The 18771-nt window shown below is 53.6% G+C and overlaps 1 protein-coding gene across 3 annotated transcripts in view; it reads right to left on the bottom strand.

Moving 5' to 3' along the window:
* Positions 1 to 16471, bottom strand: part of COL22A1 (collagen type XXII alpha 1 chain) — a 260760-nt gene extending 244289 nt beyond the window's left edge. Inside the window, exon 1 of one of the 3 annotated variants that reach the window (XM_086695892.1) lies at positions 15985 to 16471. The gene's annotated coding sequence lies outside the window, so the exon portion shown is untranslated. Of the gene's footprint in view, positions 1 to 6139; positions 6490 to 15722; positions 15899 to 15984 lie in introns of those variants that run through there. The other 2 variants (XM_086695894.1, XM_086695893.1) reach the window with 2 other exon arrangements.
* Positions 16472 to 18771: the final 2300 nt, after the last annotated feature.

The raw sequence follows: 18771 nt of genomic DNA, 5'->3' as shown, positions 1-18771 counted from the left end.
CGGGGGGAGGGGGGGCGGATAGGAGGGGGAGACACTGAGCAGAACACAATTTAAAGGGAGAAAATGAGATTTGGTGCATTGGAGGGCAGCCCTGGCAGAGAGCACACTGGGTCTGCACAGAGGGTCTGGCAGCTGCCCGCTGCGGGGGAGGGGCCGGGTGGACGGGGGCACTGCTGACATGTTGCCAGGGTGACAGGCGATGCTCTGGGCAGGAATCCAGTGGAGACACAGAAGCATGGCACGAGGAGTCCAACCACTGAGCTCTGAGGTCCCAGGGCCCTTCTGCAGGGCTGTGGGGAAGAGGGAGCCGGACGGCTTGCTCTCTGCAAGGCTGCTCGAGAGCCCAAATGGGGAAGCCAGGGGAGCACTGGAAAGCCTGCATCTTAGATTCAAACTTGGCTCTGTGTGACCCGGAGGGAGTCCTCCTCAGTCAACAAATCCGTACAGAGTACCTCTCGTCCGTGGGGAACCGTCGAGGGCACTGGCTTCTCCCGGGGCAGCAAGCATGATGGCGAAGCTTCTTGACCAGAATTCTTCCTAGCTGTGCAAACCAAGGGCGTCACTTAACCTCTCTGGACCTCAGCCCTTTCATGTAAGATCGGTACACCCAAGTGACAGGAAGCACTAACTGAGTCACTCCACGTAAAAAGCTTAGAACCATCCCTGACCACAGTGAGTGCTTCAGGCACGCTATTTTTGTGATTTGCCGATCCTTTGTCTCCTCACCTATAAAATGGGAATGATATCCCCTCCTTCGTGGATCTGTAGAGGAGATGAGGCGATGGGTGTGATAATCTTTTATAAAGTGAAATGTCGGCCAACATTGCCACAGTCAATGTTGAGGGGAGATTCTCAGTCTGAGCTAATGTTAGCACTTACTAAGTGCCAGGCCCGTGGGATAGGACACTCTGTGCAGGGACTGCGGCCTAATGGTGGAGACAGACAAACGAGAAGACGCTTACATTTCCCTGCGGTCAGAGCTCTGGTAGAAGGAAGGACAAGCACTGACCTCAGGCCCGGGAGGTCAGCGGAGGCTTCCTGGAGGAGGTGATGTCTGAGCTGAGCCTGGGAAGGTGAGAGGGGAGTAGCCAGGAGGGCAAGGGTTGCCTGCACCAGGAATGGATGGTCTCCCTTCAAGGATCACTCGTGGGATAAGCAAGGGGGGCAGTATTTTGCAGGAGGAATGAAGGCTAAAGGAGAAGGTAAGGGTTTGTGGAGAGGCAGGTATTTAGGTTTGAGGACAGAGTGTTCATAAAGACCACCTAGGGACTTGTGTGGTGCCCAGAGCAAGGGGCCGGACCTCCTGGAGAACTCCTGGGACCAGTGGAAGCTCTCAGGCATAGGAATGGACATCCATCCTGCAGAGTGCCAGGTGGAGTGGCGGGGGGGGGGGGGGGGCGTGAGGAGGGCGGTGCAGGGCCAAGTAAGAGATGCAGACCACCTCCCCTGGGATGACTGCAGATGCCATGATATGGGTGACCAGCAGGGAGCAGAGGGGAGAGAGGAGAACTTGGGGGTGGGGAGCCCAGACTCCCAGTTTAAGCACTGGAGCTGGTCACTGCGAGTCGCGGGCATGAGGGGCTCCCCCTGGACTGAGTCTGAGGCACCAGAAGGGAGCCAGGTGGAGAAGCCAAAGACAGACAACTGAGTCTAGAGTTCAGAAGAGAAAGTGGGGCTGGGGACACCCCCAGAAAGGTGGACGGGGTGGGGGTGGTCACAGCTCTGGGGTATAGCAAGAGAATTCTCCCACCTCCGATGCTGCGTGGGCCCTTTCCCCCTTACACCTAGGAATGGAAGTGGACACACTAGGGCACCTCTGTATTTCTGCTCTCTTCTCCGATCCAGTATTTTTATGGGACTTCTATGCTGAGCACTGTGTACGGGGCACTTTTAACTACACAATGCCGACAAACTTCAAGAGCATGAAAAGCCACAGAGTACGTGAAAATATTAGCAGAAGACGCACCTGATGAGGAACCGTTACCAAAATATACAAAGAACGCTTGAAACTCAACAATAAGAAACCAAACAGCCTGATTTTAAAACTTGGCCAACGGGGACACCTGGGTGGCCCAGTTAGTTAAGCGTCAGACTCTGGATTTCAGCTCAGGTCATGATCCCAGGGTCATGGGATTCAGCCCCGAGTCAGGCTCCAAGCTAAGCATGAAGCCTGCTTAAGAGTCTCTCTTCTCTCCCTCGCTCTCTGCCCCTCCCTCACTTGTGCTCTCTCTCTCTCTCTCTCAAATAAAGTTAAAAATTATTTTAACAAATGGGACGCTGTTCTTACCAGGCCCTTCACCAAAGAAGATGCACAGACGGCAAGTAACCACACGGAAAGAAGCTCCACGTCACGCAGCGTCAGAAAACTGTAAAATACGAGATCCCAGCACACACCTCTGGGCGTGGCCGGAGCATGCGCACGGACAGCACCTGTCGGGGACGCCGAGCAACAGGGGCGCGCGCTCAGGAACAGGGACGCGCACTCACGGCTCCTAGGGACGCAGAACGGCGCAGTCACCTTGGGAAACAGTTCGGGGGTTTCTCACAAACCGAACGAGCTCTTCCCAGGTGATCCAGCAATCACGCTCGCTGGCATTTACCCAAAGGAGCAGAAAACTTCTGTCCACGCAAGAACAGGCACGTGGATGTTTACAGCAGCCGCATTCATCACTGTCAAAGCTTGGAATCACTCAAGATGCCCTTCAGCAGGTGAACAGGTAAGTAAACTGTGGCACAGACAATGGAATACTATTTGGCGCTAAAAAGAAACGAGCTCTCAAGGCATGAAAACACATGGAGGGACCCTAAATGCATATCAGGAAGTGAAAGAAACCCATCTGCAAAGGCTACACACGGTATGACTCCAACTCTGTGACATTCTGGAAAATAAATAAACATTAAAAAAATTTTAGGGACACCTGAGTGGCTCAGTCAGTTAAGCATCTGACTTTGGCTCAGGTCATGATCTTGTGGTTCATGAGTTCAAGCCCCACATCAGGCTCTGTGCTGACGGCTCAGAGCCTGGAGCCTCCTTCGGATTCTGTGTCTCCCTCTCTCTGCCCCTCCCCTGCTCTCTCTCTCTCTCTCTCAAAACTAAACATTAAAGGCATTTTTTAATTAAAAAAAAAACCCTACAGAATGGCAGCTGAGCCAACATGTTTGTGGTAATGATGGGCAACCGTACAAAGGCACAATGAGACAAGAGGTAGACTGAGTCAGCACCATGCTGTGGTTTCACTTCCATTGTTTTAGGTCATCCTAACAAGCCGGCAAGGGGGTCTCAAGTTCAGCAGAGTTAAGGACTGTGCTGCGGATCACACGGCCAGGAGGTGACAGAACTGGGGTTAAATCCCAGGCCACTGTGCTCCTAGATTCACTGTCTGTGTCACTGGACCAGAGAGGGGACTGGTCCCCGTCCTCCAGAGAACAGCAGCGTGTGACCAGGTGCCTCGTGGGAGGGGAGACAAGGAAGGGACCCAGCCCGCAGGAGACTTGTCCTGCCATTGGGCAAGAACATACGTCCAGTCATGTGTCCCCCTCAGTCAGGCATCCCAAGATGTAAATGGAACCCGCTCAACCCCACCCCGCCAAAGCACAGGATCCCTCTGACTGAAGGAGACAGAATTGGAGGAGGGACGTGGCTTCCTTCTTTATGCTATGGAATCCGCAGAGATTTCCTATCCGTTATTTTGTTCCCTCTAACAAGAGGCGAGATGCCAGTGGTTTCTCTCCCAGTTGCTAAAATCTGTGAATGAAACTCAAGCTCTATTCTTTGAATAATAAATATTTCTTAAACTGGTCCCCGAAGGGCGTGGAAGGCAATCCTCACCCAGAGGCCGGCACCCACTGCTTCACTCTCCTGCACGGTCCGCGGTCGTCGATTCACTAACTCAGCAAGTACTTCCCAAGTCTCCGGCTACGTGCCAGGCATTGTTTTAATCATTGGGTCAGAGCAATATCCCTGCCTCCCTGGAGCCCACTTTCCAGGAAAAGAGGAGAAAACTAACCCAGGAAACAAGTACCAATACGGTTTCAGAGAATAACTGATTTGAACACAGTGGGGTCAAGGGATAGATGACTTGGGTAGGACAGTTTTTACTCTTTGTGAAAGGTCAGTCTCTGAGGTGGGGACACTGAACGGAGATCTGAATAATGGGAAGGAGCCAGACATCCAGAAAGAGGGGTGCAGGGAGGGGTAAAAGGCCTCCATCAGTTCCTGGACTCCTGAAACTAACAGCCTGGGAAGTGGCCCCAGCCCTCAGACACCTGCCCCCCCACCTCATCATCTGCACCTGCTCCCAAGAACCCAGTGGGGGGGGGGGCAGCTGCGTGGCTCAGTCGGTTCAGTGTCCAACTTTGGCTCAGGTCATGATCTCGCGATTCGTGGGTTTGAGCCCCGCGTCGGGCTCTGTGCCGACAGCTCGGAGCCTGGAGCCTGCTTCGGATTCTGTGTCTCCCTCTCTCTCTGCCCCTCCCCTGCTCATGCTCTGTCTCTGTCTCTCTCTCACAAAAATAAGCAAACATTGAAAAAATTTAAAAAAGAAAGGGACTTGGATTAGGCACAGCTGAGAGCAAAGATGGGGAACAGAAACCGGTGTTGTTCCCACATACCAGCAAGTTTCAGTTGTCCAAAGATGGCTTCTTTAGCATTAGTACTATTTTTTTTGAAGTTTTTTTTTTAAATTTATTTTTGAGAGAGAGAGAGAGAAAGAGAGAGAGACAAAGTGTGAGCAAGGGAGGGGCAGAAAGAGAGGGAGACACAGAATCCGAAGCAGGCTCCAGGCTCTGAGCTGTCAGCACAGAGCCCGACACGGGGCCCGAACTCACAAATGTGAGAGCATGACCTGAGCTGAAGTCAGACGCTCAAGTGCATGAGCCACCCCGGGGCCCCACATTATTACTGTTAATCACCTCCTGCATCTGCCTGACAGGTCTGGCAGGTAAGTAGGAAACACGCTGCCCCCCTCCAATCCCCTCAAGGTTGGTGGACACTCCCAGAGAGAAGGGATCCAAATGTGAAGTCCAGTAAGTCTCTGAGCACCAATCACAGAGCAGGTGCACAGCATGGACATCCATCTACTCAGTCCCACGGAAGCCCCACAATAGCCTCATGTGCTCAGAGTTACTGTCCCGTTTCACAGACTGGAAACCCCAGACCACGACATTGCTCAAGGCCCTGTGGTTATTAATGGCAGAGGCTGGATTCCCATTCTGGGCCACCCAATCCAGGGGTTACCGGCTGCCTCTGGAAGGAAACCAGGAGGTAAGTGGGAAGGTCGGTGCAGGGCAGACGGGGGCCCCTGAAGCCCAGTGCTTTGAGTTTTGTGCTTAAAATTACACACAGGGAAATGCTCATTGACTTTGAATCGTATTTTCAGTTCCACAAAGATGCTGAACCTAAAGGATTTTAGGGGATGGGTGCCTGAGTGGCTTAGTCGGTTAAGTGTCTGACTCATGATTTTGGCCCAGGTCATGATCTCACGATTAGTAGCTTTGAGCCCTGCATCGGGCTCTGTGCTGACAGTGTGGAGCCTGCTTGGGATTCTCTCACTCTCTCCTTCTCTCTGCCCCTCCCCCACTTGTTCTCTCTCCCTCTCTCTCCCCTCACCCCCTGGCCCCAATAAAAGTAAATAAACTTTAAGAAAATAAAGTTTTAGGGGAGCTGGGAGAGAAGGGCCATATAATCGGGCACCCTGGGACCACTCCCATCTGTCCCCTGAGCCCCTGCACCCCAGGGATTGTCTCCTGCCTGGACCCACCACTGCTTTCCCTCCTAGACTCCCTTCCTCTGGTAGCAGAATTCACCTCTTGCTTTTGCAGAAACTGCCCTCCTACCCTCCGTTGATGTGGTTCATGTGGGGGGACCCCACGTGCCTGGCCAGTGGGGTGGCAGCAAACCAGACCAGCATAGGCTTCCCATCGGCATCCTGGGTGCTGGAATGTGACAGGGGTCAAGCATGTAATCAAGCGGGGCCATCTCTGGGAGCTCTGCTGGCGTGTCTGGAGAGGGGTACGTTTCTAAGGCAAGCGCTAAGTATAGAGATGCTGGAGGCCATTTGCCGTGACCCTGGGGATCCTGATGGAGAACGAAGCCATACACCAAGGGGAAGGAGACGACACCCGTCACCTGGCCACCTACCCCAGTGTTGTCCAGAGTCCAGAGGCACCACAGCTGTGATGTCTGAAGCCAACGCTTCCCCACCTCACTTCTCAAACTCCAGCCCATCCACGCCGAGGCTCCTTCCCTCGCAAAGCACAGAGCAGGTGCATGTGCTTAACCAGGCCAGCAGGTGCGGCCCCCGCTTGCCCGAACCCAGTCAGCCTCCCACACACAGCCTCCCCGGTTCCTTAACCGTCGTCCTCACTCCGCATCTTGCCTCTTCTTCTCCTCCTTTCAGCTCTGATTCTCAACCCAGTTTAGACCGCTTTCCGGGAATTACCCAGTTCAGCCCCCCCTCCGGGGCTGACTTCCAAAGTCCATCCAGATCCCTCACCAACAGGGCAGCACAGACAGGGGACCGCCCTCCCTTCAGCCGGAGGAGATGCTCTTTCACGCTCCCTTAGTTCATTCCAGCATCTTAGAGCTGTAAGATGTCCAGCATCTTACGTCTTCCACGTCCTCAGTACTGAACTGTTCCCCATTTTTAAGTTTCTTTTGTTGCCTTTTTTCCCCTCTGAATACACCGTCTCGGGTCATTTCACAAGACACAGTCTCGGATTACAGGGTCCTGAGGACACAGAAAGATATTTCTGTTTAACTTATTTTGAGCAGCGTCTGGTCTGATGAAGCAAGGGGTATAAATAGTGCAAGGCACCCACACTGATTCTGGAGGTGGCGTCCCCAGCAGGCTCCCCTCTTCCTAGGGGACAGTCGTGAAGCCCTGGGGATGGGAGACAGTTGGGTGCCTGGGAGAGCTGTGGACCGTGGGGCCAGAGCAACTGTGCTCTGCCCCCGTGTCCACCACTCCCTAGCCACGTGCTCTGAGCTCCTGTCTCCCAGCCCGCCTGTAACCTCACCCCCCAGCTGAGCGGAGCCATTCGAGTCCCCAGCTCAGCACCCTAAAATGAAAATGGTGGCCATACGAACAAACACCAAAACTGAAACAACAACAAAAAAAGCTGCCAGCACGCCACTAAAGGAAGTTATCCTCATCAGAGAACCCTTTCCAGCATTTACTCCATGCCAGTGGTTATCTCTGCAGAACCACAGCATCTGGCTCGAGACCTCGGTCTGAGAGGGGTCCACCCCAATGTCTGCTCCAGCCCCCCACTCTGCTGCCCTCTTCCGCACACAGGCAGGTGTAGACGTCCCAGTAACAGGTGCTCGTGACTCTGCAAGGTACCCTGCAGACCTTAGTACCTCTAAGGTCAAGGTGCTAGAACAGGAGGAGTCTGAGAGGTGTTAGCCATCTCTGGATGGGGAAGCTGAGGGAAAGGGCGGCTGCCAAGTGGGGATCAGGGGGGCACGGTCTCCCCCAGGTGGGCTCCAGCAAGAGGGCTGTTGGGAGCCCCCACCTGTGGAGCCCCTGTCATCTCTGATCCCCACTCTGCCCGAGGGCACACAGTCCCCCCAAGCTCTGAGGACAGTGTCCCTTCTGAGAAGGAGACCCTTACACCTGGACCAGACTATAAATTCCCATGTTATACTCTTGAGTTTGCAGAGGGTGCGCTCATCCTCAGCACAGGTATCGTCGGATGAGACAGGTCCGTTCCTATCATTTCCCAGCACAAAGTCTTCTCTTCATGGCCCTTTTCAATTTGGCTCCAACCTCCTTTTCCAGGTTCACGGCCCCTACACCCAACCTCGTGAAGCTTACCCTCCAACCTCAAAGACTTCTCTCTCTTCCTTGTACACGCCAGAATTTTCTTTTCCTAACTCTCTGACACGGCCTCAGATGATGTCTTTTCCTTGCCAGGCAGACTCCTACTCATGCTTCAAAGCCCAGCTTATACGCTTCCTCCTCCAGGAAGCCTTCCCTGATTTCCCAGGCAGGAAGTGTGTCACTATCTTTTCTAGGCCTCACAAACCCTTGAATTTTAGCACCCCACAAGTGGTATTAAAATTGACCTACTAGGGACACCTGGGTGGCTCAGTCAGTTGAGCATCTGACTCTTGGTATCGGCTCAGGTTATGATCTCATCATCATGAGAATGAGCCTCGCATCAGGCTCTGCACTGAGTACGGAGCCTACTCGGGATTCTCTCTCTCTCTCCTTCTGCCACTCCCCCCTTCCCAAGATAAATAACGATTTTTTTAAAAGTGACCTACTTAGAGGCCACCTGGCTGGCTCAGTCAGTAGAGCATGGGACTCAGTCTCAGGGTTGTGAGTTTAAGCCCCACACTGGACACAGTGACTACTTAAAAAAATCTTTAAATAAAATAAAATAAAGTCGACCTGCTTATTGGTCTGTGCTTTCCACCGGGCTCCTCAGACTTAGGGATCATGTCTCTGGTCTCTCTTCCTCCCTGCCTGGAATGCTGACAGGCCCACGGCAGGCCCTCCACGTATCAATGCAACAGAAACAAACCAATCCACAGATCGAGTGTGTAAACTACATTTAACTCTGTACTTCACCTCATTAGTAATGGGGAGATCTCTTTCATGTTTTTAATTTTTTTTTAAATAATCCTGAGCCTTCTACTCCCCGAGAAGAGAGCAAGCCTGTGGATTCACACAGGAGTTCCGCTTTGCCTACTCGCTAAGAGTGTTTCTCTTTGCCCAAGGTACTGCCACAGACCCCCACCAGTCGCTGTCATTCTGCAGGGACGAGCATGGGAGGAAGGCCAGGGATGCACGGGGTGGCCCCAGGAATCTGCAGGGTCGCTTCTCTTTCCAGGGAACGGATTCACAAACACCCCAACACGCCACAGGTCTCCGAGCTGACACGGTACTGGGATCTCCAGCTCGGTTCCTAAAGGAGCCCCGTGGCTTTGGCATCACGGCGCTGAGACCCCAGGACAGGGCTGAGCGGAAGCCCCAGAACGCCTCTCCTTCCAGGGACCTGTGGGAGGAGCTGCCTTCCCTGCCTCTGTGCTTGGCTGTGCCTGGCAAAGCCGGGCTGTGGACGCATCGTCGGAGCGTTCGCTGACGGGAGCCTGCAGCAGGGCGGACGGGAGAGAAGCCTCTGGAGAAGCTGTGTTGGAGCCAAGGGCCACCGTGAACCCGCCCTCTTTCCTTCCCACCTGGAAGACCAATCAGGCATGGCTGATGGAAACTTGGCAATGAGGACTCACCCACTCACTCACCCCTTTTCCCCTCCGTGTGTTGGCCTCCTCATTCATTGTTTCATCGAAGCTGCCCACGTGCCCCCCATCCACGCAGTCATGCGTCTCCGCACCGCCCCCACCACTCACCAGCACGAAGGCTCACTCGTGCCACAAGCACTGTATCCCCCACCCACCCCAAGGCCCCGCCAGAGTCCCCAACATGGAGACCCACAAGGCAGAGTTTCTGCCTCTGGGACCGTGAACGTAGGGCACGGCCCAAAGGAGGAGCACATCAGTGAGAAAGAGCGTGGCGACTTCTCCTCTTTCCCTAAGACTCAGCGTCGCTGTTACCCATCCTGGGAGCCTTACATCAAACCCCGGCCCTGGTAAGTCACACTCTGACACAGAGGAGACCAGACAGAGGAGTAGTGAGGAGTAGTGAGGAGTAGCCCGCAGCAGAGGCTTCTGCTCTTATCTGGTCCCTTGTCCTTGGGCTGGTCACGGAACCTCTCTGGGTGTCTCCTCGTACATAAAGGGATCGCCGAATAGCTCCAGGCTTGCTGAAGCTCCCTGGGGCGGGGCTGGGGGTACATAAACCCTCAGTGCCAGTGTGTGCGTTGTAGGAGTATTTGGTGCGTGCTAAGCGGTCGATTGTTGGGGGACGCGTTCTTCTGTCCTTCCCAGCACAGAGCACCCCGAACCATCACCCTTAGCACACGGAGCAGCCTGGCATCAGGGCCGTGTTGTATTCGCCCTTCAGCCCCTAAGCTCGCCTAGCATTCGGAGCGGGACGAACAGCAACTGGGCGGACCCCTGTGGGAAGAGCTAGTGTGAACTGGCCAAGCTAAGACACAAGGAATTCCAGACATCTATATTTATTTCGCGGTACACAGCTGCCGAATCACTTTAAGGAGGAGGTGATCAAGGGGTTCCGGCACTTTCTTACTTGGTCTAAGAACAAGCTAGTGGCTGGACGGGAGTCCTGAGGCCACTATGGCCTTGTAAAGGTAGGAAGTTGACCTACCAGCAGCTAAGGACGTCAGCCCTGCTCACCCACTATAGATCCCTGGGCCCTGGGATGACACTCATTATGCTCTCTGGGCTCCTTCTCTGGGCTCCTGCACAGAGATGTTCTAAATGGTGCTGGAAACCACGCAGATAGCAAATAGGAGGGCCAAATTCACACATGAGCCAGACCTACTCCCACCAACACAGGCCGGTCCCTGGGCTCAGTGCGGGACTCAACAATGCACAGCTGCCAGACCTGCCTGGTCGTCGGACAGAGCTCGCCCTGAGCCCCAGCTGTTGGGCACACCTGTGTAAGGCACTGTGCCAGATGGCGAAAGTATCCCTCTGACTTTTCCAACTCTGATATTTCATTCACTCAGTGAACTGTGACTTAAATTCAATTTTGATAGATCCAATACCTACCACACGCCACGCACTTGATTAACACCATTTTGAAATTACTCTGTTCCACAAAGATTTTGTTGAGCTCCTACTATGTCCAGCATTGTGTAGACACTGGTAGTTCATAGAAAAATAAAGCGGAACCCATGATCTCAAGGAACTCCTTGCCTGGCGGCAGAAACAGACAAGCCCATCGTGGACTATAGCGGGGGACGACGAAGAGCTGGGCTGCTGCGATCAAGGTGGACCAAAGAATCCAACACGCACAGAGAGCCCAAGGTTACTTGCTCACAGCAGCTTGGGAGCAAAGGAAAAAAGTTGGCTTGCCATTAGGTGTTTCTCCAGAGACCTGGAAGCAATCCACCCAGGGCCTCATTCTGTCCATCACTTTTGCTGAAAGCAAATGGAACCCCTGCACCACTGCCCCGTGGGCTCTCAGCAAGCATTAGACCAAGCAAAACAAAATACAATTCAACCTTTCAATTATTAATGGAGTACTTCCTATGAGCCAGACATTGTGCTACAGAAACACGTTTTAGAATTCATTGTTACTGCTCCTGAATTGTTCAAACACCAGGTCTTGATTCATGTATATGTTTGGATATAATGTTATAAAAGGATATTTGCCACAATGTTACTATTGGTTAAAGCAGGGTGCAGAGGTTTGCCAATATTGCCTCACTTGTAACAATATGCTTTTATTACTTTTATAATTGAAACCATCCTAATGAGAAAACATTTTTTTTTTTTTTAAGTAAAAAGAGCTTCCAAATGGTATATCTGCCTCTTTGGATGAATTCCATACATTTACCTTAGACACTCAGTCTGGAATTTTGGTTAAGGGCATGAGCTGTGTACCAAGATGTGGGTTTGAATCCCAGTTCTACTGCAACTTACTAACTGTGAGACAGTCCTAAGGCTCAGTTTGTCCATCTGTACAAGGGGTAAGAGCACAGCCAATTCACAGGAGTAAATGATGGAAGTCAGAATGCCGAGCCCCCAGCCTGGGGCCAACTGGCACTCAATCTCAGATAGGCTCAGGGGGCACTTTGGTTTTGTTTTTACACAGCTCAAAAAAAATGTCACGGGAAATGGGATCTAAGTTATGCCAAGTAGCTCCAAAAACACACAGTAGGGACTGACAGACGGAAGTGGCAGGGAGAGCTTCCATTTCAATAAAAGGAAGACTTTTTAACCAGATACTCCACGATGCGTTTCAGGCTGCCGTGGGAAGCAGCGATTCCGCTGTCCAGGGAGGGGGGCCAAGTGAAGGTGGCCAGAGACGTGGGATGCAGTCAGCAGATAAGGAGGTCGGGCGAGGTGGCTCTGATGCTCAGTGCACAGTGTTCAGATGAGAGCGCCCTTAGAAGGGGTGATTATCTGGCAAAGCCCTGTGCAGTCGCTCTGAATCCATAATCACAAACAAGATAACAGTTGTTTTGTTTTTAAGTGACACTTTGTTTTGCTGTTTAGGCCACTTGGCTCTTTCTTGTTTTTTTGGACTCAGGAGCAGACTGCCCCCCAGCAACTTGGCGAAGCAGGTGGTCAAGGCCAGTTCCCGCGTCCGGGATAAGCCAGTATGTAGTTAGAGCAGAGACGTCTCCCTTGAGTTAGTTCCAGCCAAAAGATGGTGTAAATCCCTTCTTTCCCCCATATTTTACTATGAACCAAACTGAAAAAAATTTAAATGATACTCTCACATCCACCAGAACACAGCCAGAATTAACTAGAAGGAACAAGCTTCCAGGGACCGGGAGTTTACTGGCTGCGGCACTCGGCCTCCGTAGTGGGCAGTAGGATGGAGCTCGGCCGTCAGATGGCTTTGTCACAGAATGATCCCGGCGTCTTCGCGAGCACAGCGCTGGAAGGCCCACCCTCCACACGTCCCCTGGGTCTCTACCAACACCTCCTTTATTTTGTGCTGTGACATTACTTGGTATTCAGCCTCTCACGAATGCTCAGTCCTGATATCTCCCCAAAACACTGAAACACCCACATGCTTTGGCCCAGAAACCCTAGTCCTTGGGAATGATCTGAGCATGTCATGGCCACGTGGAGGAAGCCACATGCACAAAGATGCCCACGGCCGTAGCAAGGGAGGATGGTTAGCTCATCCACTTGAAGGAATTTCAAGAAGCAATACAAAATGGTACCAACCCTGTCCCACACCTGCATGCATGTACACACACACACGTGTGCACACCCACAGCTGCACAATGCCAAACCCTGGGAAGGAAGACCAAAGGGTCAACCCCTCTGTGTGCTGGGACCTCAGGAGACCTGTGTTTGAGACCCACTTCTCGAAATACAAAGCAGGGAAGTCACTCCTGTTTTCCTGGACTCTGTTTCCTCATCTGTAAAATGGGGGCGGGGATCCCAATTCCCCCCTTCTCACCAGATCTTGTCCTTCCTTGGTCTTCTAGTTATTTGTGTCAGGCAACCTGGCATGTATTCAATTCCTCGGTAGTGGATTGGCTACAAATTCCCAGGGACCTTTCCCACCCTAAAAAATCACCTTGGGCTCATTTTCTGGCTCCTCTTGTGGGCCTGCATCAGTAAGGATGGGCCCTTTTGAGGGGACATTTTCCCAGCATGTGGAAACAGGTCTTTGTAGAAGTGACAAGGGGCTCTGATGCCCCAGAAGTGGCTCTGAGTCCTGACGCCTTGTCTTCTCTCCACCTGGCCTCAGGTAGGTCAATCACAGGTCCTTTCTTTCTCTGTTCATAAAACCGAGACATGAATGACACACAGAGTTCACGGTTCCAGCCCTCAGTGACCACACAAGCTGGGTCAGCCTTCATCATCAGCAGCAGCAGGACTGAAGGGAGAGAGGAGGCAGGAGAGGACTAGCGGAATTTTGAGGACAGAGAGGAAACACTCAGGAAGTGTAAGATCTCAGGCTGGGAAAAGACTGAATATACACCAGGCCCAAGCGTTCAAGGTCCAGCCCAACCCTCCACCAGCCATGTGAAATGGCCATCCAACCTTTGTTTAAACACCTGCAGTACTGGGGGACCCCCCCCACCCCCCCACCCCCCCACCCCTGCTGAATGGCTCCTTCTGTCTCTGCACAGCTCTCCCTCCTGGGCTGGAATCCAGCATCCAGCAAACTTCCCTCACTAGGACCAAGAGAGAAGATCAACTATGTCGTGTACAGGACATTCCTGCAGGCCACTGTGGCTACCCCGCACTGGATGACCTTTCTCACGGTGGCAATCGCCCTTCCACACGAGCCATGGCTTCTGTTCCCAGGAATCCTGGTTTCTCCCCCTCTGAAACCACTTCCACTTATCAACAACCCTCCTCGAATGGAATCAGGGAGGGAGAGAGAACCCGGCTCATGCAGTCCAGAGCCGGCAAACTCGTGTCCGACGAGACCCTGCTGGTCACACAGACAGTCGTGGACAAGCAGAGGGCATCCACCTGGCTAAAGGGACAGCTGCTCTGACTGTATGCAAGGGACAAGTTGTCCGTCTTCTTGTTTTTCAAGAAAAGACAAAGATTAAGATTTGCACGTAAAATCTGCCGAACAACTTCCTGGCAAGCAATTCAATCAAGTTTAAATTAAAATCAAGTTCACAACTCTGTGGCTGGATCAGCCTGTGAGCTGCTTACTTAACCATTTTGAAGATGTGGAAAGGCTCTTCTAGACGTGATGAAATCTGGAAGATTTTTGAGAGCGAGCGAGCACACAAGCAGGGGCGGGGGGGCAGAGAGAGAGACAGGGGGACAGAGGATCCAAGACGGGCTCTGTGATGACAGCATAGAGCCCAAGAAGGGGCTCGAACTCACGAGCCGCGAGATCATGACCTGAGCCGAAGTCGGACGCTTAACCGACTGAGCCCCCCAGGTGCCCCTGTTCTGAAAATTGTAAAGGCCCCCCGGATGCCCTAGAGTCACTCCTGTGTCCCCAGAAAGAAACTCTTCATCTCTTCCAGTCTCTGGCCTTGCATGAGAGGCCCCACAACAAGGTGACGACTGCCCAAAGTCACAGTCAGACTCTGAGTAGCAGAATGACAAGGAATTCTAGGACGGGGCATTGGTGCTGCCTCCCCAGGGCTGACAAGCAGAGGCCGCTGAGATGGGCAGCATGCCTACCTCGTGCCCAGCTCTCCCAGAACGGTCCTTCACACCCCTTCTATCACCTCCATGTGGAAGATGAGGAAACTGAGGCTCGTGTGGACAGTCCCCAGCTCAGGCAGCCGCGTAAAGCAACAGGGTTGTGAGTGGAAGGGAAGGGCAGCCGCACAGCTTGGCCTCACCTGCACCTGCTGCACAGCCGGGCAGCGCGCCCCTCTCAGCCTGCCTCTGACTACGCAGAAGCCCTGGGGAATTTAGAACTTTCCTGCAACAGTGCAGTGAACTAAATAAACTAGAAAGGGTCCCAAGGTTCTCCCCAAAGCCGGGGGGTTCTCACAGGCAGGTGCCTGGCTGTCTGGGGTTTTGCTGGGCATAAACCATCAATGAGACGGATCTGGGGCTGGAATGGCCCTGCACAGGGTCACAGGTGTGGGGCAGGTGCCGGAAGGTGGCCAGGAGCAGAAGGAAGTGCTGGGGAGAGGGATCCAGCAGACCCCCAGGACTGGCCGAGGGGGCGGCACCTTCTCTGGGGCGGGGGATACCCTAGTCAGCGTGGCCCCTGCCGTCTCCGAGTCTCCGCGGGAATAGGGAGAAGTGGGGCACATGCTACAATTACACCACTAACTCAAGTTACCCTTCACAACCTGGGACAGGAAACTCTGGCCTGCTGCGTTGGATGACACACAGGACAAAGGACAAAAACGGCGCCCCTGGGCTCGAGACAGCGAAGAGAGAGATAATAAACTGCTCAGATAGGAGAGAGAGCCAAATTTCCACCAAAAAGGTAGAGTTCCCTGAAAATAATACAAAACGAAGGTAAGCTCCTCTCCCTTCCCTGCTGGTTCAATTTTCCTTTCCTTCCCCCCGTCCCCCTCCTTGATTTTTTTACTCCAAATTTCTTACTGGAAAGTTGGAAGAGGCTGAGCTATCTCCACAACTTTATAAAAGCAGCAGCCTGGAAATGAGTCTCTGCATCCGACACACTGCAGGCACCTCCGGGCTCCTGCCTCCTGGAGCTGCTCACCTCAAATCAGACGGGTAGGTTCTCACTGACTTGGTTTCATGTTACCCTGAAGTCCGCAAAGCACAGACCCGGCAGCTCAGGACTGAGGTCACCCCCAAACAGCTTAACATTCAAGCTCCAGGAGGAAACAGCTCAGTTCGGAGAGGGCACTCTCCCCAGCTCCAGGCACCCACTGCTATTCCATCATCACCATGGGGAGACCGAGTAAGTCTGGAGCCCCGTGACCTCCGGCAGCCTCCAGGGAAGAGAACACGGGACTTACCTGCCAGGGCAGAAGCTGAAAACGATGCCAGCTAGGGTTCCAGTCCAGGGCAGGAATTCACCGGAAGCAGTGTCCTCGAAGGAGCCAGCCCCAGGCGGCCCCCTCCTGGGGGGTGGAGGGGTCACAGGCCAGCGACCCCTCTCACTCTGCCCCCCACCAAAAAGATCTAGCAATCTCAGTCTTGAGATAAGGCTTGTAATAAGTCTGGGGGCACGGGTGCCTAGAAAGAGCTAGTTTTAAGACCAATAACTAAAGAAATAAAGCAAAAAGGTAAGGCTTGGAACTTGGAAAATAAAACAGAAAGTGCTGGAAAAACACACACATAAGGAGAGGGGACACAGGTCCTCCGGGAGAAGTGCAGCGGCGGCAGCCAGCCCAGCTGCTGCCCAAGAACAAAGCTGCTCGGTCCCCCCAGGGGCAAAGTGGCCGGCGGCGGGAGCCCCCAGCTCGCAGCGCGGAGGGAGGAGCGGGCGGTGGGCGGGCTCGGGAGGAGGGCCGGCGGGAGGGGCGGCGGCGGCGGCGGCCGGGAGGACCGCGGTCTGTGCCCTGGGGGGCGGGAGCCAAGCCCGCGGGAGGGTGCGCCCTGCGGGAAGGGGCCGGGGCAGCTCGGCTTCCAGGCGGCGAGGAGGCCGCCCTAGGAAGCCCGGGACAGGGGCTGACAACTCCCTGTCCAGTTATAGACTCCACCGGATATTTTGGTCCCTTTTCCAGCCTACAGCCGGGTCTGAAATAGCCCCCCTCCCCTCCCCACGAAGCAGCAGCTGCGGCCACTTTGGAAAGTTTAGAGGGGCAGAGGGGCGGGGTGGAGGGTCTGGCTTTGCCCTTTGTCCTGCCAGGAGAGCCCCACACCTGTCCCAGCACCCACCTGCCTCTTCCTACAGGTGGCCCTGTTTCCTGGCCCGCTCTACGTCCTGGGGGAGGGGGGGAATCCATGCCCTTATTATTACATGAGGACCTGGAAGGCCGAGAGAACCTCTGTCGCCTGCCAGGATCTCCCCGGAAGAGGGGGGCGGGAGCCAGGTAGGTCTGAGGAGCAGCGAAGATTTGATCAACCCAGTCAGCATTGCTAAGAGTCACTGCAAGGCGTCAGAAGGGTATTGAAGCAGGACCTAGGCGCCTCTCCTGTTTCAATTTTTGGAACACCATGAACTCTTGACTTTTGTCCGTTGCACCTCCACCACCTTCCAGACGGCTTTCTTCTACTTTGTACTGGAATAGAAATAATGTTAACATGGTTAGCTAATGAGCCAATCTTGTATCACATAGTTTCACTCCGCCCTTGTGGGGTTGGCCCTTAAAAGCCTGCCCTCTTCCCAGGAGCACACTTTGTAGACTTTTTGTCTCTGGGGTTGCAAATAAACACTTCTGGTTGTTTCACAGCCTCTCCTTGGTCCACAGAATACTTCCGGTTCCTTTTAATGCGCTTCCCAGCCTCTGAACAGGTGCTGGCCCAGGGGGTTCTTTCACATTTTCTTTCTGACCTCTGTTCCTAAAAATGGCCCAGGCAGCAGTAAATTGAACTAGATGAGAGCATGGTTTAATCTGGATGACCTCCTCCATCCTCCCCCCCACCCAGGCAGACTCCTAAACTTCGGGGCATCTTTATTTGGCTGCTTGCTTGGTAGTATTTAATAAACAGGCAGCATGGGGCTCATTTGTGACCACGCAGGGAATTCTCAACAATCCAGCCCCATCCTTCTTCTCCTGTGTTATTTTCCAGCTGCCCGTAACAGTTCACTCCACACCTGGTTACTGAGCGCTGCTTGGTGCCCAGCAGAGTGTCAGGTGCAGGCTAAATGGAGCAGAGGAGGCATGCTGGTGAAACCAGACCCTGATGCGGGTTGCTGACGGGCTGAGACAGGTGCCCTGCTTATCAGAGGCACAGGTAAGGCGGAGAAGAGCGTGATGGCACATTCACTTCTCAGCTGTGACATGCCCAGTGTGTGCCCTGACCGACCGTCCAGGTGCTGGGTGGATTTGTTACAGGTAGTAGAAACCAGGCCGGACCCCAAAGTGAAAGGCACAGGTAAGGCTTTTACCAGGGCTATAGCTCAAGCTACAGGGAGACAGAGCACCAAGAGACAGTGCTCAGGGGGGCCTCCCAGACCAGAGCAGGGGGGATCCTGCGCATCTCAGGTTCCCACACCCGCCCACTATGCTAAGGAGGGAAAGGGGGGAAAAAGCGCCTCCTCCTGATTGGTTGGAAAAGACCTAGTCCTGATTGGTCTATATTGGCAGGCAACTCAGGTAGCTCATTGATTGGTAGTTTTTGAGGCCCGGTCCTCTGTATCTGTGGGGTCATATGTTGGCAGCCTCCTGGTTCTGCTGTGTAGACAAGTAGTTTAACAATTACCCAACAGAAGGAGTCCCAGGTGCACAGCGTTTTACACTCGGGGCCTGTTCCCATGGTCTCTAACGGTCTCTAACCCCATGGGGGTTGCCTCTGCGCACCTTGGACGGGGAGGGGACAGAAAGCCGGGTCATTGGGTAGTGGCTCACCACATTGCATTACTGAGTTATCCTGAGCACTGTGAAGGACGCAAGGTAGATAGGTGAGTCAGAGAATGAGTGGGGGAGCGAGCAAACTCTAGATTCCCTACTGAGGAGGCAGAGACTAAACAATGGGAGAAGCCTCCCCCTGGGCCCCTGTGTGAAGGAAGGAGGAGGCCCTGGAATTAGAGTTTGGGGGGAGGGGTGGCTAATGGCCAAGGGTCAGGTGGTTGGTGGGGGCTGGGGAGGTCTGCAGAGGCGTGTGGACTTGAGCTGAGGACCAGGAGTCCCTGAAGT

The sequence above is a fragment of the Puma concolor genome, chromosome F2 (assembly GCF_028749965.1).
Source record: "Puma concolor isolate L17-30 chromosome F2, mPumCon1.1.hap2, whole genome shotgun sequence".
In the NCBI taxonomy this organism is placed as follows: Eukaryota; Metazoa; Chordata; class Mammalia; order Carnivora; family Felidae; genus Puma; species Puma concolor.
This window is presented reverse-complemented; position numbering and strand designations above follow the sequence as displayed.